Source organism: Scyliorhinus torazame, chromosome 11 (genome assembly GCF_047496885.1).
Source record: "Scyliorhinus torazame isolate Kashiwa2021f chromosome 11, sScyTor2.1, whole genome shotgun sequence".
NCBI classification, from domain to species: Eukaryota; Metazoa; Chordata; class Chondrichthyes; order Carcharhiniformes; family Scyliorhinidae; genus Scyliorhinus; species Scyliorhinus torazame.
Genome location: NC_092717.1, coordinates 126,839,438 through 126,859,502, shown reverse-complemented (window position 1 = coordinate 126,859,502; position 20,065 = coordinate 126,839,438). Strand labels below are relative to the sequence as shown.

The window sequence follows — 20,065 nt, the reverse complement described above, 5'->3', positions numbered from 1 at the left end:
GGAAGAATTCACCCTCCCTAGGGCATCTGCCCACGTCCCCTCTTCGATCTCCTCTCCCAACTCCTCCTCCCACTTACCTTTCAACTCCTCCACCGAGGCCTCCTCCTCCTCCTGCATCACCTGGTAAGTTTCCGAGATCTTTCCCCCCCCCCCCCCCCCGAGAGCACCCTGTCTTGTACTGTGTGTGGCAGTAGCCGCGGGAATTCCACCACCTGCCATCTGGCAAACGCCCTTACCTGTAAGTACCTGAAGGTGCTCCCTGGGGGTAGCCCGTACTTCTCCTCCAGCTCATCCAAGCTCGCGAACTTCCCGTCCACAAACAGGTCCCCCAACTTTCGTATCCCTGCCCTGTGCCACCCTGAAAACCCTCCACCTGTTCTTCCTGGGGCGAATCGGTGGTTCCCCCGTAATGGGGTCCACGTCGAGGCCCCAACTTCCCCCCATGCTGCCTCCACTGCCCCCAAATTTTGAGGGCTGCCACCACCACCGGGCTCGTGGTATACCTCCTTGGAGGGAGCGGCAGCGGCGTCGTTGCCAGCGCCCCCAGACTCGTACCCACACAGGACGCCGTCTCCAGCCTCTTCCATGCAGCCCCCTCCATCACCCACTTGCGCACCATTGTCGCATTGGCGGCCCAGTAGTACCCACAGAGGTTGGGCAGCGCCAACCCCCCCCCCCCCTATCTCTACTCCGCTCCAGAAACACCCTTCTCACCCTCGGAGTCCCTCGCGCCCACACAAACCCCATTATACTCCTGTTAACCCGCCTGAAAAAAGCCTTCGGGATAAACACGGGGAGGCACTGGAACAGGAACAAAAACCTTGGGAGCACCGTCATTTTGATTGACTGCACCCTACCCGCCAAGGACAGCGGCAATGTGTCCCACCTCTTGAACTCCTCCTCCATTTGCTCCACCAGCCTTGTAAAGTTAAGCCTATGAAGGGCCCCCCAGCTCCTGGCCACCTGGACCCCCAAATATCTGAAGCTCCTCTCTGCCCTTTTTAGTGGGAGCTCGCCAATCCCCCTCTCCTGGTCCCCTAGCGGAACTACGAACAGCTCGCTCTTCCCCATATTGAGCTTGTACACCAAAAAGTCGCCGAATTCCCTAAGGATCCTCATTACCTCTGGCATTCCTCCCACCGGGTCCGCCACATACAGCAGCAGGTCGTCCACCTAAAGCGACACCCTATGCTCCTCCCACCCCGCACCAACCCCCTCCAGTTCCTTGACTCTCTCAGTGCCATAGCCAGGGGTTCAATCGCCAGTGCGAAGAGCAGGGGAGACAGGGGACACCCCTGTCTCGTCCCTCGGTGCAACCGAAAGTACTCGGACCTCCTCCTATTTGTGGCCACACTCGCCATCGGGACCTCATACAACAGCCTAACCCACCTGACAAACCCCTCCCCAACTCACAGCACTGTTAATGGGCTAGAAGGTGCTTGACCTAGAAGGGGCTGGTTTAGCACAGGGCTAAATCGCTGGCTTTGAAAGCAGACCAAGGCAGCCAGCAGCACGGTTCAATTCCCGTACCAGCCTCCCCGAACAGGCGCCGGAATGTGGCGATTAGGGGCTTTTCACAGTAACTTCATTTGAACCCTACTTGTGACAATAAGCAATTTTCATTTCATTTCACCTGGAACACCACCCAATCCACCTTTCCTGCCATTGGAGCTTTCCACCCAATCCAAAGAATCTGGCTCTGGCCCCATGCTCACATTAATGCTTTTCCTACTTTTTTCCTATTTAGCAGGTCCAGCCTCCTCCAAAGGATTCCCCACTTGACAGGGAACCCCATCGAGTTTCTGCTAATTATGCCTTTTTGAGCACCTTCCAGGAGGTCTTGAAATGGTGCTTGAGGCACTAATAGACATATTCTTAAAGGTTTTTTAAATATTATATATTTAATATGGTGGTAAACTGACTACGGTATATGACAATCTATTAAATTCTTTAAGTCCCTTTTTAAAATCAAAATCCGGTTCCTCACAGGTGGCGGTCGAGACACGTATGAAAAATGTATACATTTTTGTCATAAATTGAATTCTAAACGGTATTCATGCACTTAAAAAAAATATTTCAATTTTTTTTCAAAACAAAAAGCCAGAGGGATAAAATTACATCGTGAAATTTTACACTTCGTAATATCCAAATACATTTGAGCAAAAACTGCAGTAAAAAGTTGTACTTGTTAAAAGTAGCCCAATTTTACGAATTTACGGCTGCATTGCTGATTGCACTTAAAGCGGAAACTCTACCAAGTATTTTAAGAATACTGTAAACTTGCTTTTCCTGCTTTTGTCACTGTTTCCATGGCGCAGTATTGTTGTCCAAATGAGGGCTGCGCATTTTGCATGTCGAATTCTTTTAAACCCCTTAAGCTACAATCTTTAACAGTTTTGAGTTTTAGAATGATAAAAAGTAGCAATGTGGATCTTCACACGCTTGAATAATCCCAAGGTTTTTTTTAATGCCCGTGAGTTTAATTCTAGAGAGGTCTTGGTAACTTCTGTTTTTTTGATTTGATATCACATGTGAGTGGACTTTCAGCTTTATTTCCAGTTATTAAGTTTAGCATTTGGACCATGTGATGGGTTATACTGTTAACAATTGCCCTTTTGAGTCCTTTAATGGCGGGTTGGAACTTCACATGTTGCAAAAAAGATGCGCTTTAAATTGAACTCTCTACTGCTTTATTAGTTTCTCGGCCAAGTAACAATTAGATTACAATCCCTTGATTGCATCACAGTTAATGTTGGGCCTGGAAATTATTGTACGGTCATGCAAATTGCGTGTTAGTCTGGGCAGGGAGGTCATTTGATTTATATAAACACCAGGAAGTAACACACACAAAAAAAAACCCCTCACCAGTTAGTTCCTTAATTTGCGCTGTGTGCAGGGAGTGGATAAGGCAGCTGTAAATTTTCTCCGAACTGCTTTCCGTTCAATGTGCAAAACACTTAGGCGTGTGGCTTAAGCGTTCAGGAGTCTACATGTAGAACATTCCCTTTGGATTGATAAAACGTCGGTAAAGCTAAAATACCAATTATATCTGATTCCCGTTTGGATACTGGGAAAGGTAAGTGATTTTCAGTCCCGGAACTGTGTTTGAGTAAATAAAATGGACGGGGGTGCTGAAATTTGTTCTTTGTGCATATTGTTCTGTATTTTTACTTTTAAGAATTGATAGTCCAGAAGGAGTTGGGAATGTGTTTACCAGAGGCAATAAAATGCCTTGGTGCTTATTGATATGGAGAAGTAGTCTGGATACAAGGTTACAGGATGTTTTCCCAGCCAGTGACCAAATTCTTCTTTTACTTGGTGGATTTTCCTTTAAAATGTGCAACACTAAATATTTGCCAGCATGTAGCACTCCGAACTAAATGGGTCTATTGAACTGCAAACAAGACTGAAGATGGTATCACTTTTCAAAGTGTCTACTTTTATCTCACTTAATCTACATCTTGTGTACCAGTAAAGTGGATTGGAATGTTTTGCCATATTAAAGTAAAATAGCCAGAGTCCCAGATGACTATAGGTTGCTTTCCCCTTTGAGGGGCGAGCTGACTGGTGTTGGTTTAACCTCCCGATCACCACACCTCCGGTAAGGGGAGGGGTTCAGAAGGGATATTAAGGATGCTATATAAGTCTTTCGTGGTGACTTTTTTTGTAAATCAGTGGATTTCCCTTTAAAAGGTGGATGAAAACGCAACTAGTGGTGATTCTGCTTCTATTTACTCATCTTCTAGGTTCATATTTAATTTATTGTCTTATTACTGCTGCATGTATTGTCGTACCTTTTTAATCTTTCCTCCTTTCCAGCCTGAAGACGTTCCTTTTGTCCTTGCCTCCATATTACATCTCTAACCTTTTTTCAGTTTTAATAAAGGATCATCAACCTGAAATGTTAACTTGGTTCCTCTGGCATATGTTGGCAGATCTGCTGAGAAGTTCTTGCGTGTTTCATTTCCGATTCCCAACATCTGCAGAATTTTGCTTTTTCATTATTTATTCATGGGTCAGCATTTATTGATCATCTGTAATTGCATTTGAAAGGGTGGGGCGGGCGTCCTCCTTGAACCACTGCAGTCCATGCGGTGTAGGTACACCCACAGTGCTTCTAGGAAGGGAGTTCCAGGATTTTGACCAAGTAACTTTGCAGGAACACTGATGTATTTCCAACTCGGGATGGTGAGTGACTTGGAGCAACACTTTTAGGGGTGATGTTCCCATGCATCGGGTCCTTCGAGGTAGTAGAGGGTGTGGATTTGGAAGATGCTGTTGAAGGAGCCTTGGTGAATTGCTGCAGTTTACATTGTAGATGGTACATACTGTTGCCACTGTCGGTGATTGAGGGAAGGAATATTTAAAGTAGTGGATGGGTGCCAATCAAGTGGGCTGTTTTGTCCTGCGTGGTGTCGGGCAGTGTTGTTAGAGCTGCACTCGTGCAGGGAAATAGGAGAGTAATACATTACACTCCTGACTAGCTCCTTGTAGATGGTGGACAGGCTTTAGGGAGTCAGGTGAGTTACCTTCCACGGAATTTCCAATCTCTGACCTCCTTGCCTAACCACAACACTTATGGCTGGTTCAGTTCTGTTTCTGGTCAATGCTCAGGATGTTGATAGTGGGGGATTTGGTGGTGGAAATGCCATTGAATGTTAGGGGGAGATAGTTGGATTCTCTTTTGTTGGAGATGATCATTACTTGGCTCTTTTGTGGAGAGAATGTCACTTGATTCAGGCCCAAGCCTGATTGTTGTCCGTTTCTTTCTGTATATGGACACAGACTGACACAGTGGGCGCGATTCTCCGTTCGCGGGACAGAGTGTCCGCGCCGACGTGTACGCTGCCGCGGTCCACAGGGGGCCAACATGGCGCTGGAGCGGTTCACGCCGCTCCAGCCTCCCTTCCCGGTGCCAACTGGGCGCCGCGCCAACCTGTGAATGCGCGGGGGACTTCTTCAATGCGCCGGCCCCGACACAACATGGCATGGGGGTTCAGCGGCCAGCCACGTAATAAAATAGGGCCGGGACTGGAGAGGCCGGCCCGCCGATCGGTGGACCCTGATCGCGGGCCAGACCCCATCGGAGGCCCCACCCGGTGAAGAAGCACCTCTTCCCCCCCCCCCCCCCCCCCCCCCCCCCCCCCCACAGGCCGCCACCCGACCCTATGCGCAGAGTTCCCGCCGGCTGCGAGCAGGTGTGAACGGTGCCAGCGGGACTCTGCCGTTTCCGCTCAGCCCATCAAGGCCGGAGAATCGGCTGCCGCGCCAAACACGCTGGCGCAAATGGCGCCGATTCTCCGCGGAGAATCGCCTGCCGGCGTCGGACCAGCGCCGCACGAAAAAATGGCGCGAACGGCGATTCTCCCATACGGCATGGCATGGGAGAATCCCGCCCAGTATCTGTGTCATGAGTCACAATAGTGCTGAACATTGGGTGGTCATCAACAAGCATTTCCATTCTGACCTGTGATAGAGGGAAGGTCATTGGTTGGACCTGCGACATTAGCCTAAGGTACCCTTGCCTTGGTGTCCTGGGACTGAAAGGATTGATCTTCAACAATCATTACCATCTTTCTTTGTGCAGTTAGGTTTCCCCCCTGATTCCCACTGACTTACATTTCACTGGGGCTCCTTTACGTCACATTTCACTGGGGCTCCTTTACGTCACATTTCACTGGGGCTCCTTTACGTCACATTTCACTGGGGCTCCTTTACGTCACACTCGGTCAAATGTTTTCTATATAAATGCAAGTTGTTTGCGATTCAGCTCATGTCAATTCATCATGAAACACCTTGTTTTGTGTAAACATTCATTTAAAGCTGTCATCAGTAAGATTGTCCAAATGCAATAACTTTAAAATTTGGGATTAAGGTGAAATCAGTCACCATATACTCTTACTGTTATCATCTTAGATCAACATTTTCAGCACTACTCTGCTATCTAGAACTGGCAACTGTGAAAATGACAACTTTCATTAAATGATTTTATTCCTCTAATTAACAATAAACCACATTGACCTTTATCCTTGTTTGGGGAAGAGTGGAATGCATCATCTCCAATAATGTCTTGGATGATTTCAGTGCTGCTCTTGGGTGGTACAGGAAGGAATCTCTTGGCAAGCATTTCCATCCTTGATGGGTATTTTGAGATTGGCAAATATATATATTTTTTTAATGTTTAAGGAATTTATAAATAAACATCAAACAAAACCACAACCAGGATGCAAAAAGATAACCCAACAGATAACAAACAGGAGAACAAAGCATAACTCAACAAATAGCCAACAACTGCACCCCACCCTCCCTCTCTGCCTCCACATTTTCTAGTTAACCCTATCTCTCTTTTTTTTTTCTCTCTTTCCCCCCCCCCCCCCCCTTCCCTGCTGACGTAATTGTCCTGGAAGAAGTCATGAATGGTTTCCATCTCCGGACGAACCCTTCCATTGACCCCCTTGAGGTGAATTTAATTTTCTCCAATCTAATGAAATCTGCGAGTTTGCCCGCCCATACCTCTGGCTTCGGAGGCTCCGAGTCCCTCCACCCCAACAAGATCCATCTCCGGGCTACCAGAGAGGCAAAGGCCAGGACATTGGCCTCTCTTCCCCCTGGACTCCTGGGTCTTCTGACACTCCAAACACTGCTAATTCTGGACTCAGAACCACCTTCACCCTCCGAACCTCTGACATCATGTCAGTGAACCCCAGCCAAAATCCCTGCAACTTCGGGCAAGCCCAAAACATGTGACCATGATTTGCGTGCCCACACACTGCCCACACTATCCTACACGCTCTCAAAGAACCTACTCATTCTGGCCACCTTCATGTGCCCTATGAACTACCTTAAATTGAATGAGACTCAGCCTGGCACACGAAGAGGACCCATTCACCCTCGAGGCTTCCTCCCACAATCCAGCCTCCAGCTCTTCCCCCCAGCTCCTCCTCCCACTTTCGCTTAACTACTTCTACGGGATGCCCTCCCAGTCCATCAATTCCTTGTATATCTCTTACACCCTGCCCTCTCCTACCCCCTACTTTCAACAGCACCTTGTCCTGCAACCCCGGGTGCGGCAGGTCAGGAATGGTAAATATACTCTCAAAAAGAGAATGTGTATCATTGTCAAATTGAAATTGGGTTTTTATCCTGCTGTCCAATTTGAGGCTGGTGCACTAAATGTGCATGGCTTCCTTTAAAATTGGAGCCTGCTAAAATGTGAGGAGGCTGCAAAGAAGCAAGATGGAGGTAGTCTGCTCAGAATTTTAGGTTTGTTTGAATTTAAGTTGAGGAACAACAAAAGCACCATTTTTATTTTATTGATAATATTAACTATTTCTTTCTCACATATTTTTATTCCCTTTTTTCACATTTTCATATACGCCCACCAACAAATAACCAACAATAATAAATACAATGGCAATCCCCTGGCCAACAACCCCCAACACCTTAAATACAGAACAAGAAAGAAAAAAAAAAAATCAAAAATCCATAATCCTCCTATACATAATCACCAATAACCTAGACCCCTGGCCATGCTCAGGCAGAGGGCGGAGAAGCCGACTTCCACCCCAACAGGATCCGCCTTCGGGCGATCAGCGAGGTGAAGGCTAAGACATTTGCCTCTGCACCTGCCTCCAACCCTGGCTGATCCGACACTCTGTGCACGAGGTTGAGGTGTTCACTCTCTGCAGCACCTCGCACCACACCACGCAAACATTGGATGAATGTGCGAACTCCACAGGGACGGTGACCCAGAGCCGGGATCGAACCTGGGACCTCGGCGCCGTGAGACTGCAGTGCTCCCACTGCACCACCGTGCTGCCCCGACCTGCATATATCTAAACATCTCCTCTCTATGCCAAGCCATATTGCTCCTCCAGCCTCGCAAACTGGCCCCCCAGAAACAGATTCTTTAATACCCTAACTCCCCTCCCCTCCCATCCCACTTCCCTGGTTCAAACCAGGGATTCCCCCGAATCGGCATCTGCCTTGACCCTGCCGACAACTTAAAGTAATGCCTCCAGATCTTCAACTTCGCCATCACTACCGGACTCCCCGAATATTTTCTCGAGGCCATCGGGAGCGGTGCTGTTGCCAACGCCCTCAGCCCCGACCCCCTGCACGGACTCCTCCGTTCTAATCCACTGGGAGTCTATCTCCCCCTCACCCAGCTCCTCACCTTCAGCAATCGCCACCCAGTAATAATATAGTAAATTCTGCCCTGACTGCTGTCTTCTCTGCAGAAGCACCTTCCTAATCCTCGCCACCTTTTACACCCATCTCCGGGCAGGACACCACTAAATATTCTCTTGTGTCCAAATTGAGCTGATACCCCAAAGGATCCAAACACGATCATTTCAAGTATGCCTCCTATCAATGTACTTCGTTCCATCATGTACAATAACAAATCATCCGCGTATAAAGATACCGTATGTTCCAACTCCTCAATGCGATGGCCAAAGGCTCAATCGCAAATGCAAACAACAGGGGGAACGTAGGACCCCCCTGCCTGGTCCCTCGGTGCAGAGCAAAGTACCCCAAACTCAAAACAATTCAAGCGGAAACTCTCCCTCGGTTCCTTGTATAATAATCGTACCCACTCCACAAATCACAGCCCAATCCCAAACCGCTATAAAATCACCATCAAATCCCCCCCCCCCCCCACTCTACCCGGTTCAATGCCTTCTCGGCATCCAACGCCACCACCACTTCTGTCTCCCTCTCGTCGGCCGGTGCCATAACTACATTCATTACCTTCCTAATATTCAAAGAGCTGCCTCCCTTTCACAAACCCTGTCTGATCTTCCCCTATCACCTTTGGGAGGCACTCCTCCAACCTACCTGCCAATACCTTCGCCAACACCTTCGCATCCACGTTAGAATTGTGATATGGGCCTATAAGACCCACACTTGTCGGATCCTTGCCATTCTTGAGCAACAAAGAGATCGATGCCTGTTCCAAAGTCTGTGGCAACACCCCCTTCCCTATCACCTCCTCAAACATCCCCACCATCAACAGCGCCAACTTATCTTTAAATTTCTTGTAATACTCCACTGGAAACCCATCCGGCCCTGCTACCTTCCCGACTGCATCCTCCCAATCGCATCCTTTATCTCCTGCTCTCCTATCGCCCCCTCCATCCCAGTTAGGGCCATACATGCTTGCCAATGCCACCAACCTCCCCTCCAATGCCAGGTCCTTCTCCCCCAACCTCGGGTATTCCAAACCATCCAGGAATTCCTGCATCTCCCGATCCTCCCTGGTGGCTGTGACCTATACAACTTCTCATAAAACTCCTCAAATGCCCCATTAATCTGGTCCGGGGCCACCACCAACTTCCCCGTCGTATCCTGCACCTGAACAATTTCCCTCGCTGCCGCCTCCCTCCGAAGTTGGCCTGCCAGCATGCACCCTGCCTTCTCCCTGTACTGATGGACTGCTCTCCTCACCCGCCTCAATTGGCGCACTGCCTTCCTTGTGGACAGCCGTTCAAAGCTCACCTGCAACTCCTTCCTCTTTTCCAACAGTGTTAGATCCACATCCTCTGCATACCTCCTATCTATCTCCAACATTTTGTCTATCAACTTTTGCCCCTCCACCCTCCTCTTTTGTCTATCTTTGCCTTAAACGATATCACCTCCTCCCTCACCACCATTTTCAGAGCTACCCATACCACCGCCTGCGAGACCTCACCGTACAATTAAAATGCACGTATTCCTCAATTACTTTTCCAATGTTATCACAAAGCCCTCAGTCCCCCAACAGCCCCAAATCTAATCTCCACCCTGGCCTCTTCACTACCCCCTTCTCCAATACCATGTCCACCCAATGCAGCGCATGATCCGATATTGCAATTGCCGAATATTCCGATCCCTTAACCCCGGCCAACAGCACCAACCCCACCGACTGGGCAAGCACCGTGACCTGTCAAATCTTGGTTCCTGCACCACGTTCGAGTCTCCACTATCAACTCATGTGAATCCAAGATGGGGATGGCCCCACATATCTTCTTCATGAACCCGACATCATTCCAGTTGGGACTGTACACGCTTGCCAATGCCACCAACCTCCCCTCCAATACTCCTGTCACTATCACATACCTCCCTCCCTTATCCGCCACCACTTTCTCCATTTGAAACCTCCCTCTTTTACTAACCAGGACCGCTACCCCGAGCGCCCTGCCTTCAAAACCTGAGTGAAACACCTGACTAACCCAGCCCTTCCTAAGCCTCACCCGATCCTTCACCCTCAAATGAGTCTCCTGCAGCATCAGCCTTCAAACTCTTCAGGGGTGCAAGCACCCTCGACCTCTTCACTGACCCTCCCATAATATTAACTGTTCCATCCATGGATTTTGATTTATTCCTTGTTTTTTATAGCAATTATATCCATGAAAAGCTATTATTGTAACCAACAGTAAGCTTTTGTTATGGTATCCTAGTGTCATGTGAGAGTACCTTTTGTGCAATGGGTGTTTGTAAATGGGTGTGTATATAAATATCTGTAGTGAGAGCACCTTTAAGAAATGGGTGTTTATTACTGCAGTGATGTCAGAGAGTGGGTGGAGCCGGGCTGTCTGTCAGCTTTACTTTCGTTTTTGAGCAGGCTGCAGGGTGTGTTTTAGTTTCATTTTCAGTGTTGGAGCTGAAGCCAGACCAAGCAGGTGCACTGCTGTTCTCTCTGCCATCAAAAGACTATCTCTTGATCATTCAGAATTATAAATGTTTTCAGTAGTGACTTTAACCTGATGTGCTTCTATTAAAGGTTTTGTTTTTAAGTCGTATGGATGGTAAAGGGAAAGCTTAAAGGATCACTTAGTGTTGTAGTCTTTGGGGGTTGTATTTGAATTAATGGTTGCTAAGGTGTTCACTATGTTTTAAAAAGGTTAACTTGAGTTCATAGAATAAACATTGTTTTGCTTAAAAAAAATACTTTTCCATTTCTGCTGTACCACACCTGTAGAGTGGGCCGTGTGCTCCCCATACCACAATCTATTAAAAGTTGTGGGTCAGGTGAACTCCATGATGCACTTTGGGGTTCTCAAAACCCTGGCCCATAACACTAGAACAGATTGAACACCTCTCAGTGAATCTGAGTTTCTAACACTTGTAAAGAAACTCCTCAACGTTGGGCACAGATATTGGGATGTCCTTGTGCAAGAAACACAAACATTCAGGTGAAAGAGTGGGAGAGGAGGACGATCTGGACACAGTTGGCAGCACCTGAAAGAGCCAGTATGTGGTTCTAGAGCAGACTGACCATATTCCGAAGTGTGACATCATAGGGAGACAGGTAATTATTGGTGAGTATTTATCTTTCACAACTCTGGCAACATAAGGTTTCATTAGTTGTGATAATGTTTACTAATGGTAGTAGATCATTAGATTGGCTGGTGAACTTTTAAGTAGAACATTTATGGAAAGAATGCGGGACTAGAGACCTTTTATTTAACATGCAATCAATAAAATATTAATTAAACACCATTAAGATGGCTGGGCAGGTATATATGGCAGTAGTGGGAGCTCCGATATCTCCATAGTCCTAAATCTTTATAGCACTGAAAGAGGCTCTTCGGCCCATCGTGTCTGTGATGGCCATCTATTCTAGTCTCATTTTCCAGCACTTGGTCTGTTGCTTTGTATGCTATGGGGTTTCAAATGCTTCTTAAATGGTTGAGGGTTCCCGCTTCTGCCACTCTTTCAGGCAGTGAGATTCAAAGCAAACATGCTTACATTAAGTGTCTGCGGCTGGGTGAACTGGAAGCCAAGTTACTGAGCAGGAGATGGGGATGCTGCCACTGTGGCACATCCGGGAGCGGGAAGGTTACCCAGAACACTTTGTTGCAAGAGGAAGTAACATAAGATGGGGTTGTCTGATTTGGTTCATGGTCAGGGAAAGGAGGGTGTGGCTGAGCATGAGGCAGGGTTGGGGATAGAGAGGTAGAAGTGGAGAAGACTCTGCCTTTGACATTGTCCAACTGGTTTGAGGTTCTTGCAGCCTGTGAGGGGGAAAGTGGGGCCTATAGGGTGCTGGAGTGAACTGAAGATGATACTGGAATCCATCCAAGTTTTGGGGAGGGGGGGGTTGCTGGGGGAGTTAATAGGATGAAGGTTATTCATGAAGGCCCGCCTCCTCAACCTTGCCCTTGTCTCTGGTTAAATTGCCACCAGTCAGCTCTTCTCTCTCTCCTCCCCTTTCTGCCCCACCCCCAAAAGGGAAAGCAGACAATAGTTATCGTCAAGGAGATGTACAGTTCTCTGCAACTGACAGTACAAGTGCAGAGGGCTTTTACTTGGCCAGTGTCAAGGTTTGGGACATCTTCTTCTCTGGGTGAGAGAAGAATTTGAGGAGGGAGGGAAGGATGGAGGGGGCGGATCCTGTGTCCCCTTGTGTTAATGGCAACGGTAGGACTTGGAAAGAGGTTCTGCTTGAAGAGTATGAGCAGCTGGGGATTAAATTTAAAAACAGAACCTCAAAACATAATATTAACTGAGCCGTGAACAAATTAGAGTAGGCTATTTAAATGCATGGCTCAAAGATTCATGTGCGGCATTGGCACAATGGGAAAAATGGGAGCTGTACTATTGGGACACTGTTCACTTGAACAGTGCTGGGACCTGCTTTCTGGCAAGTTGAATAATTGGGGTAGTAGGAACCCCAGAAATTAAATAGTGCGAGCCAGGGATCAAGTGAGGGAAGATGTGATAAATCGAAGGAGCCCCAAGCAAGAGAGCAAAGTAGCAATTATGGTAATGATAATCAGCGGTGGTAGAAAGGGACCGAGCATGCAAACATGCGTGCCAGCATACAAGACTGGTGGTTGTGAAAATAATTTTTAAGAAACTGGACTAAAGGCACTAGCACTACATTGTGAGGTTGGGATGGCATCAAATAGGAAATTAGAGATGTGTGCAGTAAGGGTAAAGCAGTTATTATGGGTGACTTCAATCTGCATATTGATTGGGCTAATCAAACTGGTAATAATGTGATCGAGGATTTCCTGGAATGTATAAGGTATGGTTTTCCCAATCAATATGTCGAGGAACCAAATAGAGAGCAGGCCATCCTAGAAGGGGTATTGTGCAATAAGATGAGGATTAATTAGCAATGTTGTGGTGCCAAATACTTTCGGAAAGAGTGACCATAATATGGTAGAATTCTTCATTTAAGATGAGTGACATGGTTAAGTCTGAGACTAGGGTCCTGAACTTAAAGACAGATAACTTTGGTGGTATGAGACGTGCATTGGCTAGGATAAGTTGGCAAAGGATACTTAAGGGGTGGACGGTGGATAGGCAGTGGCAGACATTTAAAGAACACCTGGATGATCTTCAATGATTGTGCATCCCTGTTTGGCACAAGACAGGAAGGTGGCTCAACCATGGCTAGCAAGGGAAATCGGAGATGGTGTTAAAGCCAAAGAGGAGGCATGTAAATTGGCCAGAAAAAGCAGCAAGCCTGAGGACTGGGAGAAATTTTAAATTCGACAGAGGAGGACCAAAGGGTTTAATTCGGAAGGGGAAAATAGAACGAGAGCTTGCAGAAAACATAAAAAATTGACTGCACAAGCTTCTATAGATATGTGAAGAGAGTTGTGAACTTGTGGAATTCTCTACCACAGAAGCTGTTGGGACCAGTTTGTTGTATATATTCAAGAAGGGGCTAGATGTGGCCCTTGCTGCTAAAGGGCTCAAGGGGTATGGAGAGAAAGCAGGAGTGGGGTACTGAATTTGCATGATCAGCCATGATCATATTGAATATAGGCTTGAAGGGCCAAATGGCCAATTCCACCTATTTTCTATGTCTAAAAATTAGGAAGGATGGGCGAAAAGGTAGTGGGGTAGCACTGTTAATAAAGGATAAGATCAGTACATTAGTGAGCGAGAATCTTCAATTGAAGGAACAGATGGAATTAGTTTGTATAGAGCGAAGAGCAGCACGGTAACACAGTGGTTAGCATAGTTGCTTCACAGCTCCAGGGTCTCGGGTTCGATTCCTGGCTTGGGTCACTATCTGTGCGGAGTCTGCACGTTCTCCCCGTGTCTGCGTAGATTTCCTCCGGGGGCTCCGGTTTTCCCCCCCCTCAGTCCAAAGATGTGCCGGTTAGGTGGATTGGCCATGATAAATTGCCCTTGGTGTCCAAACAAAAAAATGTTGGGTGGGGTTACGGGGATAGGGTGGGCTTAAGTGGGATGCTCTTTCCAAGGGCTGGTGCAGACTCGATGGGCCGAATGGCCTCCTGCACGTAAATTCTCTGAACAGCAAGGGGCAGCAAACATTTTTTTTTTAAACAAATATTTTTATTCCCCCCCTTTTTCACATTTTCTCCCGCATTTACACCCATCAACAATAAACAATAATCAGCAAGATATGTCAATCCCCATAATAACAACGATCCTATCCGCCCACCAACCCCCAAACATCAGCCCGCATGTTTACATAAACACACAGAACATAGAAAAATACAGCACAGAACAGGCCCTTCGGCCCACGATGTTGTGCCGAACCTTTGTCCTAGATTAATCATAGATTATCATTGAATTTACAGTGCAGAAGGAGGCCATTCGGCCCTTTGAGTCTGCACCAGCTCTTGGAAAGAGCACCCTACCCAAACTCAACACTTCAACCAACACCAAGGGCAATTTATCATTGGCCAATTCACCTAACCCGCACATCTTTGGACTGTGGGAGGAAACCGGAGTACCCGGAGGAAACCCACGCAGACACTGGGAGGACGTGCAGACTCCGCACAGACAGTGACCCAAGCCGGAATCGAACCTGGGACCCTGGAACTGTGAAGCAATTGTGCTATCCACAATGCTACCGTGCTGCCCTTGAGAACAAATAAATCTACACTATCATTTTACTGTAATCCATGTACCTATCCAATAGCTGCTTGAAGGTCCCTAATGTTTCCGACTCAACTACTTCCACAGGCAGTGCATTCCATGCCCCCACTACTCTCTGGGTAAAGAACCTACCTCTGATATCCCTCCTATATCTTCCACCTTTCACCTTAAATTTATGTCCCCTTGTAATGGTTTGTTCCACCCGGGGAAAAAGTCTCTGACTGTCTACTCTATCTATTCCCCTGATCATCTTATAAACCTCTATCAAGTCGCCCCTCATCCTTCTAATGAGAAAAGGCCTAGCACCCTCACCCTTTCCTCGTAAGACCTACTCTCCATTCCAGGCAACATCCTGGTAAATCTTCTTTGCACCTTTTCCAAAGCTTCCACATCCTTCCTAAAATGAGGCGACCTGAACTGTACACAGTACTCCAAATGTGGCCTTACCAAAGTTTTGTACAGCTGCATCATCACCTCACGGCTCTTAAATTCAATCCCTCTGTTAATGAACGCGAGCACACCATAGGCCTTCTTCACAGCTCTATCGACTTGAGTGGCAACTTTCAAAGACGTATGAACATAGACCCCAAGATCTCTCTGCTCCTCCACATTGCCAAGAACTCTACCGTTAACCCTGTATTCCGCATTCATATTTGTCCTTCCAAAATGGACAACCTCACACTTTTCAGGGTTAAACTCTATCTGCCACTTCTCAGCCCAGCTCTGCATCCTATCTATGTCTCTTTGCAGCCGACAACAGCCCTCCTTACTATCCACAACTCCACCAATCTTCGTATCGTCTGCAAATTTACTGACCCACCCTTCAACTCCCTCATCCAAGTCATTAATGAAAATCACAAACAGCAGAGGACCCAGAACTGATCCCTGCGGTACGCCACTGGTAACTGGGATCCAGGCTGAATATTTGCCATCCACCACCACTCTCTGACTCCTATCGGTTAGCCAGTTCGTTATCCAACTGGCCAAATTTCCCACTATCCCATGCCTCCTTACTTTCTGCAGAAGCCTACCATGGGGAACTTTATCAAATGCCTTACTAAAATCCATGTACACTACATCCACTGCTTTACCTTCATCCACATGCTTGGTCACCTCCTCAAAGAATTCAATAAGATTTGTAAGGCAAGACCTACCCCTCACAAATCCGTGCTGACTATCCCTAATCAAGCAGTGTCTTTCCAGATGCTCAGAAATCCTATCCTTCAGTACCCTTTCCATTACTTTGCCTACCACCGAAGTAAGACTAACTGGCCTGTAATACCCAGGGTTATCCCTAGTCCCTTTTTTGAACAGGGGCACGACATTCGCCACTCTCCAATCCCCTGGTACCACCCCTGTTGACAGTGAGGACGAAAAGATCATTGCCAACGGCTCTGCAATTTCATCTCTTGCTTCCCATAGAATCCTTGGATATATCCCGTCAGGCCCGGGGGACTTGTCTATCCTCAAGTTTTTCAAAATGCCCAACACATCTTCCTTCCTAACAAGTATTTCCTCGAGCTTACCAATCTGTTTCACACTGTCCTCTCCAACAATATCGCCCCTCTCATTTGTAAATACAGAAGAAAAGTACTCGTTCAAGACCTCTCCTATCTCTTCAGACTCAATACACAATCTCCCGCTACTGTCCTTGATCGGACCTACCCTCGCTCTAGTCATTCTCATATTTCTCACATATGTGTAAAAGGCCTTGGGGTTTTCCTTGATCCTACCCGCCAAAGATTGTTCATGCCCTCTCTTAGCTCTCCTAATCCCTTTCTTCAGTTCCCTCCTGGCTATCTTGTATCCCTCCAATGCCCTGTCTGAACCTTGTTTCCTCAGCCTTACATAAGTCACCTTTTTCCTCTTAACAAGATATTCAACCTCTCTTGTCAACCATGGTTCCCTCACTCGACCATCTCTTCCCTGCCTGACAGGGACATACATATCAAGGACACGTAGCACCTGTTCCTTGAACAAGTTCCACATTTCACTTGTGTCCTTCCCTGCCAGCCTATGTTCCCAACTTATGCACTTCAATTCTTGTCTGACAACATCGTATTTACCCTTCCCCCAATTGTAAACCTTGCCCTGTTGCACGTTCCTATCCCTCTCCATTACTAAAGTGAAAGTCACAGAATTGTGGTCACTATCTCCAAAATGCTCCCCCACTAACAAATCTATCACTTGCCCTGGCTCATTACCCAGTACTAAATCCAATATTGCCCCTAGACAATGACAAAAAGGAATCCGGGATTACCCATCGTCACCCTTAATCTACACAGCCCGCCTCCCACCCATTCCCCCCCCCCCCCCCCCCAACTAATGTTCGATGTTATCCAGTTCTTGAAAGCGCATAATAAATAGTGCCCATGACTTGTAGAACCCCTCCGAGCTTCCCCTCAGTTCGAACTTAAGCTTCTCAAAGGGCAAGTATTCCAACAGGTCCCCCCGCCACGCCAGAGCACTGGGTGGAGAGGCTGCTCTCCATCCCAGCAGGATCCGCCTTTGGGCGATCAACGAGGCGAAGGCTATGATATCTGCCTCCGCACCCGTTTCCATCACTGGCTGGTCCGACACCCCGAATATGGCCTTCTGGGGACCCGGGTCCAGTTTCACAGGCACCACCTTGGAAATTACCCAAAACACCTCCTTCCAGTATGGGGGCAGCAAACATTGATGGGAATTGTTTGCAGGACGCCAAGCAGTAGATCTAGTGAAGGGCATGGTATAAATCAGGAAATTAGAGGTGCATGAACAAGGGTCATTACAATAATCCATGGGGGACTTCAATCTCTACATTAGCACTGAGGCTGTGGAGCACAAATTCCTGGGATATATACAAGATGGTATTGAATGAAGGGTATTGGGCAATGAGAAACGGCTAATTGGTAATATTGTAAAGTGGCCTTTAGGGAGGAGTGACCATTAGCTGAAAAAAGTTCTTAGTTCAACTTTAGATTTATCAGGAGCAAATTGGGAAACAACATTAAAAGGATTGATGGTAGGCAGACAATGGCTAGCATTTAAAATTAATACATGGTTTACAACAAATTTGTTCCTTTTTTGAGGCACAAATCCCAGCAGGAAAACTGGCTGACATGGTTAACAAGAGAAGTTAAAGATTTTATTCGATCAAGGGAAAAGGCCTATAAAGTTGTCAAGAAAAGCAGCAAGCCTGAGGATTGTGAGCATTTTAGAATCCAGCAGAAAACAACCAAGAAACTGATGAAGAAAGCAAAATTTGAAAGTAAACAGGCAAGAAACAAAGATGTAATGGTTATGTAAAAAGGAAAATATGGCAAAGTCCAATGTAGGCCCATTATATACACAGGAATTTTTAATGGTAGAATTGGGCAAAGTAACATGAATTTGTGAAAAGGAAATACTGCTTGATTGGAAGTTTTCTTTTGAGGATAGCTAAGGGGGAATCGGTGGATGTGGTGTATTTGAATTTCCAGAAGCTTTCGATAAGGTCCCACACAGGAGGTTGATCAGGAGAATTAGAGCCCGTGGATTTAGGGATAATATACTGGCATGGATTGAGAATTTGTTAATGGACAGAAAACAGAGTAGGAAATAGGTCATTCTCGGGTTGGTGGGCTGTGACTAATTGGGTACTACAAGGTACTGGGCCCCAGCTAATCACAATCTATGCAGATGATTTTGGATGTGGGGACCAAATGTAAAAGTTTGCTGATGAGACAAAACTAGCTGGAAATGTGAGCTGTGATGCTTTGAGGGGATTTAAACAGGCTTGTTGAGTGGGTAAGAACATGGCAGATGGCATATAATTGAGAAATGTTGCATTCATGACACTAAATAAATGCCCAAGTCACCCTCCATGTGTTTGGAGGATGTGTGTGTATGTATTCTTGCCCATAGAGTGAGAAGTTCAATTATTAACCCAGCAGCAAAGCCTGTTTTTTAAAAAGTTGTTTATTTCACTGTATTAGCTCTGGATGTTACCTCAATATACACGAGTGACAGATGAGATTTTAAAAATTGGATCAATCCAGTCCCCCTCTCGTTCGGTACAGGTCTGATGCAAGTTCTGTTCCCTGAAGTGTAGGTTGACTAGATAAATTCCTGGGAAGAGAGGGTTGTCTGAGAAATGGGGGTCAAGGTGTCAGAATAATGCCATCTCGGACTGAGATGGGGAGACGTTTCTTGATTTGGGGCTGTGAATCTTTGGAATTCTCTCCTCCATAAGGATTGTGGCTATTTGATTCACTGAGTATGCAAGGTTGAGCTTGATAAATGGGACAGGAAGTTAAGACCAGATCAGGCATAATGCTACAATGGTAGTGCAGGCTTGACGTCTTATCGCTTGCTCATTCTTATGCTCTTGGAGTTTCTGCCTACTGTGAAAGGCAACTATTGGCATACTACCAGACCTTTGTTTAGGCACCAATCTAAGATGTATACAAGGAAGATTGCTCACAAATGCCGTGACGTACACAAAGTATGTTACATTAGTTAAAGGCATGGGGAGTGAATGACAGAGGGTTAGAGGACTGCTTTTTTTGCTTTGTTTTACTCTTTTGCTTGCAAGTCCCAGAGAACCAAGACTGGCCTTTCACAGCCAGTCTCTGCATACTGCAGCCCTGTAGCTGCTTCCAAACTGTCAGAATTTTTCCCAACTCTGTGCTCCCCACCCTGGAATGACAAATGTCAATTCCAGCCACTGAACTGCGTTGTTAAGAAATGTATCCCAGACAGAAGGCCTCTATCATGTTCAGAGACACCATGGAAGAACGACTATGCCAGTGTTTACATGTTAAAAATTTACAAAAGACTTACTAATCTTTTAACCAATCTATATTTAGAATTGCCCCAAGACAAAATGTGGCCAGTTGCACTGGACTTTTGTAAGTTGCTACACTTCAAATGTTCTTTGATTCAATGGTCACCTCTACTATAAGTTCATGTGTAATACTGAAAAAGGGCTGCATTGCCAGATCTGGTGGATTTTGGTAGCGATGTTGAAGTTTTCATCTACCTGAAAATATCCCATCTCACTTAACAAAAATTCTTTGGTAGTTCTTCCAACATGCATCACATAACTGTTTTTTTTTCATTCATCTCAATGCTATTTGTGGGACCCTGTGGTATACAAATTGGCTTTTCATGCAAACAGTTCATAACAACATAGTACGGGGTAGCACGGTGGTTAGCACTGCAGTCTCATGGCGCAGAGGTCCCAGTTCAGTCCTGG

The 20,065-nt window shown here is 46.5% G+C and overlaps 1 protein-coding gene across 2 annotated transcripts in view; it reads left to right on the top strand.

The window, feature by feature from the left end:
• Positions 1-2,651: 2,651 nt before the first annotated feature.
• lyn (LYN proto-oncogene, Src family tyrosine kinase) overlaps positions 2,652-20,065 on the top strand; it is a 167,781-nt gene continuing 150,367 nt past the window's right edge. Inside the window, exon 1 of one of the 2 annotated variants that reach the window (XM_072467747.1) lies at positions 2,652-3,076. The gene's annotated coding sequence lies outside the window, so the exon portion shown is untranslated. The remainder of the gene's footprint in view (positions 3,077-20,065) is intronic. The other variant, XM_072467746.1, reaches the window with a different exon arrangement.